Source organism: Triticum urartu, chromosome 7 (genome assembly GCF_003073215.2).
Source record: "Triticum urartu cultivar G1812 chromosome 7, Tu2.1, whole genome shotgun sequence".
Classification (NCBI taxonomy): Eukaryota; Viridiplantae; Streptophyta; class Magnoliopsida; order Poales; family Poaceae; genus Triticum; species Triticum urartu.
Genome location: NC_053028.1, coordinates 314,232,556 through 314,244,514, shown reverse-complemented (window position 1 = coordinate 314,244,514; position 11,959 = coordinate 314,232,556).

Here is an 11,959-nt window from a genome sequence, read left to right as displayed (position 1 = left end):
GGGGTCCCCCTTTTGCTACTTGTCTTAACACCCAACAGTCCCGAAGGCTGTGGGTTGGGCAAGAGTTAATTAGGATAGCATGGGTCGGACATGGCTTATCTACAGAGCTGTCCAAAGTCGTCCCAGGGTGGCCGGAGGATTTCGTCTTTCGAGGTCGTTCACCCGGAGTGTTCCATTTCCGAGACCCACGCCGAGCTGCTGATTCAGATGCCCGAGGTAATCCTCACAGATCGAATCCGTGTTTTCCTCGGTGAGCCAGGAATCTTCAATGGTGCAGAACCGCGATACTAGTTTGGATAATTTCGGGAGCATTTGAACAAAGCAACGAGCGAGGGCATTTGAGACGCCTTTATCCTTGCATCTGCGCTGGAAAGCGGCAACTATATCAGAGTCCAGATAATCTGATATCTTGTCTTTGACTGACAGGAATCTAGTCCAGTACTCCCTGATCGATTCGTCTGGGAGTCGCTGCACATAGGCCAGATCCCAGATGTCGGGCAGGCCAGAGTTATCGGGGCGATACTCTGCGTGGGAGATTAGCGAATGAGTTCTGATCTCAACAATTTGTGGGTTCCAGACCTCATGTCTGCTAGAACTACGTCGGCTTTTCCCCAAAGAGGAAGGGATGATGCAGCACAGCGACGGTAGGTATTTCCCTCAGTGACGAGACTAAGGTTATCGAACCAGTAGGAGAACCACGCAACACTATGTGAACGGCACCTGCACACAAATAACAAATACTCGCAACCAGACGTATTAAAGGGGTTGTCAATCCCTTTCGGGTAACGACGCCAGAAATTGGCAAGTAGACGGGATAAAAATTGTGATATATTGATAGATGCAAATAAAATTCAGCGAGGTATTTTTGGGTTTTTGGATAATATGGATCTAAAATAAAAGAAAATAAAAATAGATCGTGAAGGCAAATATAATAAAGAAGAGACCCTGGGGCCGTAGATTTCACTAGTGGCTTCTCTCGAGAAAAATAGCATATGGTGGGTAAACGAATTACTGTTGGGCAATTGATAAAACTTCAAATAATCATGATGATATCCAGGCAATGATCATTATATAGGCATCATGTCAACGATTAGTAGACCGAGTCCTTGCTGCATCTACTACTATTACTCCACACATCGACCGCTATCCAGCATGCATCTAGTGTATTAAGTTCATGGAGAAACGAAGTAATGCAATAAGAACGATGACATGATGTAGACAAGATCTATTTATGTAGAAATAGACCCCATCTTGATATCCTTAATAGCAAAGATACATACGTGTCGGTTCCCCTTCTGTCACTGGGATCAAGCCCCATAAGATCGAACCCATCACGAAGCACCTCTTCCCATTGCAAGATAAATAGATCAAGTTGGCCAAACAAAACCCAAATATAGGAGAAGAAATATGAGGCCATAAGTAATCATGCATATAAGAGATCAAAAGACTCAAATAACTTTCATGGATAAAAACATAGATCTAATCATAAACTCAAAGTTCATCGGATCCCAACAAACACCCCGCAAAAAGAGATACATCAAACAGATCTCCAAGAGACCATTGTATTGAGAATCAAGAGAGAGAGAGAGATCCATCTAGCTACTAACTATGGACCTGTAGGTCTACAATGAACTACTCACGCATCATTGGAGAGGCACCAATGAGGATGTTGAACCCCTCCGTGTTGGTGTCTAGATTGCAACTGGTGGTTCTGAAACTTGCAGCAGCTGTAATTGATTTTCGTCGACTCCCCTAGGGTTTCTGGAATATTGGGGTATTTATATAGCAAAGAGGCGGTGCGGGAGGCCACCGAGGTGGGCACAACCCACTTGGGTGCGTGTGGGGGCCCAGGCGCGCCCTAGTGGGTTGTGCACCCCTCAGAGCACCCCCAGGAGCTTCTCTGGCCCATTGGGTGTCTTTTGGTCCATAAAAATTTCACAAAAAGTTTCGTTGCATTTGGACTCCGTTTGGTATTAATTTCCTGCGACGTAAAAAACAAGCAGAAAATAGCAACAGACACTGGGCACTATGTCAATAGGTTAGTACCAAAAAATGACATAAAATGATTATAAAATGATTGTAAAACATCCAAGAATGATAATATAACAACATGGAACAATAAAAAATTATAGATATGTTGGAGACGTATCAGCATCCCCAAGCTTAACTCCTGTCGTCCTCGAGTAGGTAAATGATAAAAACATAATTTTTGATGTGGAATGCTGCCTAACATGTTCATCACATATTCTTTTCTTTGTAGCATGGACATTTGGACTTTTATATGGTTCAAAGCAATAGTCTAGTTTTGATATGAGGACTTTAATACTCAAGCATATCACTTGCAACCATGTCTTTCAAAATATCAACACTAAAGCAACTTATCCCTAGCCCATTATGCTGAATAATTGGTCCATTCATGAAACACACTTGCATATTAGCTAGACCCAATGCTCAAGTACGATCATAGTTCCGCTTAGTTGGTGCTTTATAAGAGAAGATGGAGAGTCAAATAAAAATAAAATTGCATAAAGTAAAAGAAAGGCCCTTCGCAGAGGGAAGTAGGGATTTTTAGAGGTGCCTAAGCTCAAAGCAAAAAAGATATAGACAAAACAATTTGAGAGGCATGCTTTTCTTGTCAACGAAACGATCGAGTAGTTCCCAATACTTTCCATGCTAGATATATCATAGGTGTTTCCCAAACGAAAAATAAAGTTTATTCCTTTTTCAACCATACTTTCACTTTCCATGGCTAACTGTATCCATGGGTGCCTTCCATACCAACACTTTCCAAGGAATTTATTATTTGACAACATAAAGTAAATTCAATTTTTCATTTTGGCATTGGGCATCCCTAATACCTTTGCCTTACTCTCGTGCAATGACAAGTGAATAAAAACTCATCTTGAGAATAACATATCTAGCATGGAAATATATTAGCCACCCCCTACTGTTTCATGAGCGGTACAAGCACACAAAAGAGAAATTTATTTCTAAAATTAGAGATGGCACATAAAAATTTGCTTAGAATGGCAAAAGAATACCGCATATAGGTAGGTATAGTGGACTCATGTGGAAAAACTAGTTTAAAGGATTTTGGATGCACAAGTAGTGATCATACTTAGTGCAAATGAAGGCTAGCAAAAGATTGAGAAGCATCCAATCAAGAAACGAAAAATCTCATAAGTGAGTATTAAGCATAACTAACACCGAATAATGCACCACAAGTAGGATGTAATTTCATTGCATAACTATTGACTTTCATGCTTTCATAGGGAATCACAAACCTTAACACCAATATTCTTACTAAAGCATAATTATTCATCAACATGACTCACATATCATATCATCATATCTCAAAACTATTACAAAGAATCAAGTTTATTTTGTCCAATGATCTTCATGAAAGTTTTTATTATATCCTCCTTGGATATCTATCACTTTGGGAATAGTTTCATATGTTGCTTTAATAAGCTCAAACAAATATAAGTGAAGAACATGAGCATCATATTTCTTTCTCTCAAAATAATTTAAGTGAAGCAAGAGAGATTTTATTAAAAAAATTACTAACTCTCAAATAAATCTAAGTGAAGCATGAGTGCATTTCTTCAAAAATACTAAATCACACCATTCTCAAAAAGATATAAGTGAAGCACTAGAGCAATTCCATAGCTCATAAAAATTTAAGTGAAGCATAGAGAGCAATTCTAACAAGTCATAGCATAATTTTGGCTCTCTCAAATAGGTGTGTCTAGCAAGGATTCATGACTTAAAATAAAAAGCAAAACAAGCAAAGACTTGTATCATACAAGATGCTCCAAGCAAAACACATAATATGTGATGAATAAAAATATAGTCCCAAGTAAAATATCGATGGTTGTTAGAAGAAAGAGGGGGTGCCACTCGAGGGTGTCCCCAAGCTTAGTTGCTTGATACTTCTTGAATATTATCTTGGAGTGCCATGGGCATCCCAAAGCTTAGCCTTTTTCTAATCCTTATTCCTTCATCCATCGTAATATCACCCAAAACTTGAAAACTTCAATCACACAAAACTCAACAAAACCTTCGTGAGATCCGTTAGTATAAGAAAGCAAATCACTACTATAAGTACTATTGCAAACACATTCAAATTTTATTTTTGCATTATATCTACTGTATTCCAACTTTTCTATGGCAAAAACTCTTCAAAGGAAACCATAGAATCATCAAAACAAGCACACAACGCAAAGAAAATAGAATCTGTCAAAAACAGAACAGTCTGTAGCAATCTGAATATTTCGAATACTTCTTTTACTCCAATTCTGAAAAATTAGGAACAATGTGAGAAATTTGTGCATCAATCTTTTGCAAAAACAATCAGTATTTTATCATGCTTCTATTAAAATGAAAAATATTTTCGTGAGCACAAAATTTTCTGTTTTTCAGCAAGATCAAATCAAGTATCACCCAACATGATACCCAACGCTTTGCTTGGCACAAACACTAATTAAAACACACACAAAAACACAATCATAATAGTAGCATAATTGTGCAAACACTCAAGAACAGAAAGAAAAATACAAAAATAAAGTTTATTCATTAGGTTGCCTCCCAACAAGCTTTTTCTTTATAGCCATTAAGATTGGCTTAAGATTTCAATGATTCTCACACGAAGGATAAGAATTCAAGCACAAAGAGAGCATCAAGAAACATATGACAAACACATTTAAATCTAACATACTTCCTATGCGTAGGAATTTTATAAGCAAACAAATTATCACGACAAGAAATATCTAACATATGCACGGAAGAAGAAAGAAATAATAATGATCTCAACATAACGAGAGGTAATTTAGTAACATAAAATTTCCACCATAATATTTCCCTCTCTCATAATAATTACATGTAGGATCATAATCAAATTCAACAATATAGCTATCATATAAAATTTTCTCTTCATGATCCACATGCATAAAAGTTTTATAACCTTCCAAGATAGTGGGATTAACATCAACTAAAGTCACGACTCTCCAAACCCACTTTTATCAAAAATTTCATAAGATTGAACACTCTCCAAATATGTGGGATTATTTTTACCTAGAGTTGACACTCTTCCGAACCCTCTTTTTATTGCAAACATATTCATCATGAGGCTTAAATAAACTATCAAGATCATAAATATTATTATCACCCCAATCATGATCATTGCAATAAGTGTGGACATAGCAATATTAGCATCCCCAAGCTTGGGGTTTTGCATATTATTTGCACAATTGACATTAATAGAATATATAATAACATCATTGCAATCATGCTTTTCATCCAAGGAGCTATCATGAATCACTTTATAAATTCCTTTGTTTAACACTTCATCACAATTTTCAGATTCATAAATCTCAAGCAAAATTTTATAAAGATAATCTAGTGAACTCAATTCACTAGCAATTTATTCATCATAATTGGATCTCTTGAAAAGACTAGCAAGTGGATGAGGATCCATATCAATAGATTTTTAGCAAGCAAAGATGCAAGTAAATAGAAGGCACATGGCAACACAAGCAAAGATGAGATCTAACAAGAAAACGACGAATGAAAAGGGGGCGAATAAAAATGGCAAATTTATGTGAAGTGGGGGAGAGGAAAACGAGAGGTAAATGGCAAATAATGTAAATTGCAAGGAGATGATATTTGTGATTAGGAACCTGGAGGATGTTGATGATGTCTCCCCGGCAACGGTGCCAAAAATTCCTTTTGATGTCTGCTTGAACTACGTCGGAATTTCCCCAAAGAGGAAGGGATGATGCAGCACAACGACGATAGGTATTTCCCTCAGTGATGAGACCAAGGTTATTGAACAAGTAGGAGAACCATGCAACACTACGTGAACGGCACCTGCACACAAATAACAAATACTCGCAACCCGACGTATTAAAGGGGTTGTCAATCCCTTTCGGGTAACGGCGCCAGAAATTGGCAAGTAGACGGGATAAAAATTGTGATAGATTGATAGATGCAAATAAAAGCAAATAAAATTCAGCGAGGTATTTTTGGGTTTTTGGATGATATGGATCTGAAAATAAAAGAAAATAAAAATAGATTGCGAAGGCAAATATAATAAAGAAGAGACCTGGGGGTCGTAGATTTCATTAGTGGCTTCTCTCGAGAAAAATGGCATACAGTGGGTAAACGAATTACTGTTGGGCAATTGATAAAACTTCAAATAATCATGACGATATCCAGGCTATGATCATTATATAGGCATCATGTCCAAGATTAGTAGACCGACTCCTGCCTTCATCTACTACTATTACTCCAAACATTGACCGCTATTCCAGCATGCATCTAGTGTATTAAGTTCATGGAGAATCGGAGTAATGCAATAAGAACGATGACATGATGTAGACAAGATCTATTTATGTTTAAAATAGACCCCATCTTGTTATCCTTAATAGCAACGATGCATACGTGTCGGTTCCCCTTCTGTTACCGGGATCAAGCACTGTAAGATCGAACCCATCACGAAGCACCTCTTCCCATTGCAAGGTAAATAGATGTAACGCCCTCGATGCGGCTATATCTCCCACGTGTCGAAGTACGACTTAGAGGCATAACCGCATTGAAAGCAATGTCGCAAGTGAGGTAATCTTCGCAAACAACCCATGTAATACATAAGGGAAAGAGATACATAGTTGGCTTACAATCGCCACTTCACACAATTACATGAATAAAGCATTACATCAATCAGATACAATCAAGGTCCGACTACGAAACCAAAATAAAAGAAGAAGCCCCCAAATGCTACACAGATCCCCGATCGACCCCAACTAGGCTCCACTACTGATCAACTGGAACGAAACAACACAAAGGACAAGATCTTCATCGAGCTCCTCCGTGAGCTTCGTTGGGTCACATGCTCGGTAACATCGGCACCTGCAAACTGGTTTTGGAAGTATCTGTGAGTCACGGGGACTCAGCAATTTCACACCCTCGCGATCAAGACTATTTAAGCTTATAGGAAGGGTAAAAGGTATGAGGTGGAGCTGCAGCAAGCGACTAGCATATATGGTGGCTAACCTATTCGCAAAAGAGAGCGAGAAGAGAAGGCAAAGCACGATCGAGAAACTATGATCAAGAAGTGATCCTAGAACAACCTACGTCAAGCATTACTCCAACACCGTGTTCACTTCCCGGACTCCGCCGGAAAGAGACCATCATGGTTACACACGTGGTTGATGTATTTTAATTAGGATCAACTTCAGGTTTTCTACAACCGGACGTTAACAAATTCCCATCTGCCCATAACCGCAGGCATGGCTTTCGAAAGTTCAAATCCCTGCAGGGGTGTCCTAACTTAGCCCATCACAAGCTCTCACGGTCAACGAAGGATATTCTTTCTCCCAAGACAATCCGATCAGGCTCGGCATCCAGGTTACAAGACATCCTCGACAATGGTAAAACAAGTTCAGCAAAGCCGCCTGATGCGCCGACATCCTGATGGGAGCTGCACATATCTCGTTCTCAGGGAAACACCGGATAGGTCAAGCTACGAGTAAAACCAGCCCTCAAGTTTCCCCGAGGTGGCCCCGCAGGCTGCCCATTTCGGACCAACACTTAGACAAGCACTGGCCCGGGGGGGGGGGTTAAAATAAAGATGACCCTTGGGCTGGCCTAACCCAAGTGAAAAAGAGGCTAGGTGGCGAATGGTAAAACCAAGGTTGGGCCTTGCTGGAGGAGTTTTATTCAAAGCGAACTGTCAAGGGGTTCCCATTATAACCCAACCGCGTAAGGAACGCAAAATCCGGGAACATAACACCGATATGACGGAAACTAGGGCGGCAAGAGTGGAACAAAACTCCAGGCATAAGGCTGAGCCTTCCACCCTTTAGCAAGTATATAGATGCATTAATTAAATAATAGATATTGTGATATCCCAACAAAATAACCATGTTCCAAACATGGAACAAGCTCCAATCTTCACCTGCAACTAACAACGCTATAAGAGGGGCTGAGCAAAGCGGTAACATAGCCAAACAAAGGTTTGCTAGAACAAGGTGGGTTAGAGGCTTGGTTCAACAATATGGGAGGCATGATAAGCAAGTGGTAGGTATCGCAGCATAGGCATAGCAAAAGAGCGAGCAACTAGCAAGCAAAGATAGAAGTGATTTCGAGGGTATGGTCATCTTGCCTGAAATCCCGCAAGGAAGAAGAACGAGTCCATGAAGAAGACAAACGGACGTAGACGAACGGGTCCTCACAAATGCGACGTTATCGGAACCAACCCGAAGAAGCAACACCGGAAAGAAGCACACACCATAGTAAACAACCAACACATGAACATGGTATGATATGTGGGATGCGGTATGCGGTATGCGATGCATATGCATGATTTGGAAAGGAAAGATTGAACCTGGACTCAACTTGGAAATCCAAGAGTTCCACTGGAAAGGGGAGGTGATTTTGGTTGAAATCGATATAAAGATCACTGGAATCGGATGCACGGTTTGGAAATGGCAAGCAAAACAAATATGGCACCGGTCTGCGATAAACAGCAAGTGACCAACTAAATACATCAAGATAAATATGCTACAGCACTCAAACATGACAACAAAATGCATGGCAGGGATCCACTCATGATGCTTGACAAAATATGAACACTGAGCTATGGCTAATTCATCCATTAACAGGTTCAAACAAGCATGGAAAAAGTGCAAATGATAACAGGTTTCAGACTTAGTGAAATTAACGCAAGTCTGGAATTTAACATCAGGTAGCACACTTTGGAGCATGAAAACTACATGCTACAGGAACTTAACATGGCAAGGCAAGGCATGGCATGAAGCTACTCAAAGCACTTAAAAAAAGTCCCTTAGTGACCTTGAGCCAAAAGGGATCATAAAATACAATTGCAAGCATGTGAACATGGCAAAAACATAAACAGATCTCAGACTTAGTGAAAAACTGGAGCATGCAAAACAGTTAACGAGTAGGCATGTTCACGAGCTCGATGCACTCACTACAGAACATGGCATTACTAACTAAGCATACACCCATCAAGAAGACATGGCATAGAAGGTAGACATGGCAAGAACAATAACATAGCATGCACGGATCAATAGCAACATCCTCGGCAAAATCGCTAACAAGTCAACAATCTGCCAGGATTCACGATATAGCAAAAGTAGAGCTCGATTGACTCAAGCTAGGGTGCTCCATAAATGAAAAAAAAGACATGGATGGATATATCACCACAATATTAACAAAACATCCTTATTGATCATCCTCAAAAGAGGCACGGATCGCTAGGAAACAACATGACCATATGGCATAACGACAAAATCAGGACAAGGACTTGGAGAAATTCTAAGTCCCTGAAATCAGCATTACCGATTACACTACTTTGCAAGTTTGTGCTAGTCACCACAAATCTCACAAAAATACATGGTAAGCACCACTGTAAAGATGGCATGGCATATAACAAAACACATGTAGAGCTCAACATCATAGCATGCACACATTAATCATGGCAAAAATGACAAAATGCCATTTGCTGAAATAGATCTGACAAATTCCTCAAATAGCTCTCTTCCAACAGCATTTCGGGCATCAAGATGAGCTCAAATGAAAATGGTGAAATGAGATGAAATGATGTACTCTTCGAGGAGAACATTTTGATATGCTACATGCACGAATCGGAGCTACGAGTTGAGAGTTAAGATGCGGTGAAATGTACAAAAAATTACTGGGACTTGGCAGTTTCAGGAAAAAAACACATGAGCGTTGGATAACCAAAAGATGCTCAGGGCGAGGTTTAGGAGGGCCTCACCTAGCGGGCCTGGCCCAGGAAGGACGGAGAGGCAGGCCGACGAGCTGGGCCGGTTGCTAGGCTGGCGGAAGGACCACGAGGCCCACGGGGAGGTCAACGGGGGCGCTGGAGGCGTCGTCCTCCTCCTCGATCCCGCCTGGATCGAGGGAGGCAGAGGCGGCTCGTCGCCGGCGCTGGAGATGAACGACAGCAGCGGGCGCGGATCGGCGCAGAGGTGGCCGGATCTGGTCCCTCTGGCCCCTTCCCGGCCGGATTCGTTGAGAGGGACGCCGGCGGAGCTTGGGGCGGTGGCGCGCCGGCGAAGCAGACGGCGAGGAGGCACGGGACACCAGCGGCGATCGGCGGAGGGCGGGAGGCAGCGGCCAGCGAACGAAGGACGGCGGCGGACGGCGAGGCAGACGGGGCGGCGAGGGTAGCGCGTACCGGATCAGGCGACGGGGACTCGGGCCCGGGCGGGCCCCGGATGTGCTTCGCGGGCCCGACGATGAAGGGTGATGTGGCATCTCCTGATAGGCCGGAGTGAGGTGGCCGGGCGAGCGGACATGTCCGGCCGGCGCGGGATGAAATGTCCGGCGGCGGCGGGGAAGGTTAGGGTAGGGTTTCATCCGTGAATTTCGGGAGAGGAGCACATATTTATAGGTAGAGGGAGCTAGGAGAGTCCAAATGAGGTGCGGTTTCGGCCACGCGATCATGATCAAACGACCGAGATGATGGAGAGGTCTTAGGTTGGTTTTGGGCCACTTTGGAAGGGTGTTGGGCTGCAACACACACGAGGCCTTTTCGGTCCCTCGGTTAACCGTTGGAGTATCAAACGAAGTCCAAATGGTACGCAACTTGACAGGCGGTCTACCGGTAGTAAAACAAGGCCGCATGAAAAGTCTCGGTCCAATCCGAGAACGTTTAACACCCGCACACAAAAAGAGGTAGAAAGGGGCACCGGGTGACATAGGAGCGCCGGATTGCAAAACAGACAACGGGGAAAATGCTCGGATGCATGAGACGAACACTGTATGCAAAAGAAATGCACATGATGACATGATATGCAATGCATGACACGCAAGCAAAGATAAGACAACAACAACGAATAACTGGAAGACACCTGGCACATCGGTCACGGGGCGTTACAATAGATCAAGTTAGACAAAAAACCTAATATCGGAGTAGAAATACGAGGCTATAAGTAATCATGCATATAAGAGATCAAAAGACTCAAATAACTTTCATGGATAAAAACATAGATCTGATCATAAAGTCAAAGTTCATCAGATCCCAAAAAACACACCGCAAAAAGAGTTACATCAAATAGATCTCCAAGAGACCATTGTATTGAGATTCAAAAGAGAGGGAGGAAGCCATCTAGCTAGTAACTACGGAGCCGTAGGTCTACAACGAACTACACATGCATCATCGGAGATGCACCAATGAGGATGATGGACCCCTCTGTGATGGTGTCTAGATTGGATCTGGTGGTTCTAGAACTTGCAGCGGCTGGAATTGATTTTTGTCGACAACCCTAGGGTTGTTGGAATATTGGGGTATTTATAGAGCAAAGAGGCGGTGCGGGAGGCCACCGAGGTGGGCATAACCCACGTGGGTGCGCCTGGGGGGGGGGCAGGTGCGCCCTGGTGGGTTGTGCCCCCTCGGGGCACCCCCCAGGTGCTTATCTGGCCCATTGGGTGTATTCTGGTCCATAAAAATCCACAAAAAGTTTCGTTGCATTTGGACTCCGTTTGGTATTGATTTCCTGCGATTTAAAAAACAAGCAGAAAACAACAACACGCACTGGGCACTATGTCAATAGGTTAGTACCAAAAAATTATATAAAATGATTGTGAAACATCCAAGAATGATAATATAACAGCATGGAACAAAAATTGTAGATACATTGGAGACGTATCAAGACCCAGTTCACCTTGTCTGGCGTCGAATTTGTGGTCTTTGGGTGGGAAAAATTAGCACGTAGGTCGGCCTCATCAGCCGCTTCGGTAGGCTGCCGCCTGACTCACTTTTTAGGGAGTATCTTAGCCCCTCGTTCTTGGCGGAATTCCCCACAGGGATCGAAGAAGGGCCATGTTTTGCGTTGGCTTTACATGGAGGTGTGTTGGTGACCGAAGCTTTGGGCACATGAGTGAGCCCTTCTAGTTTGAGGTCGTTGATCGG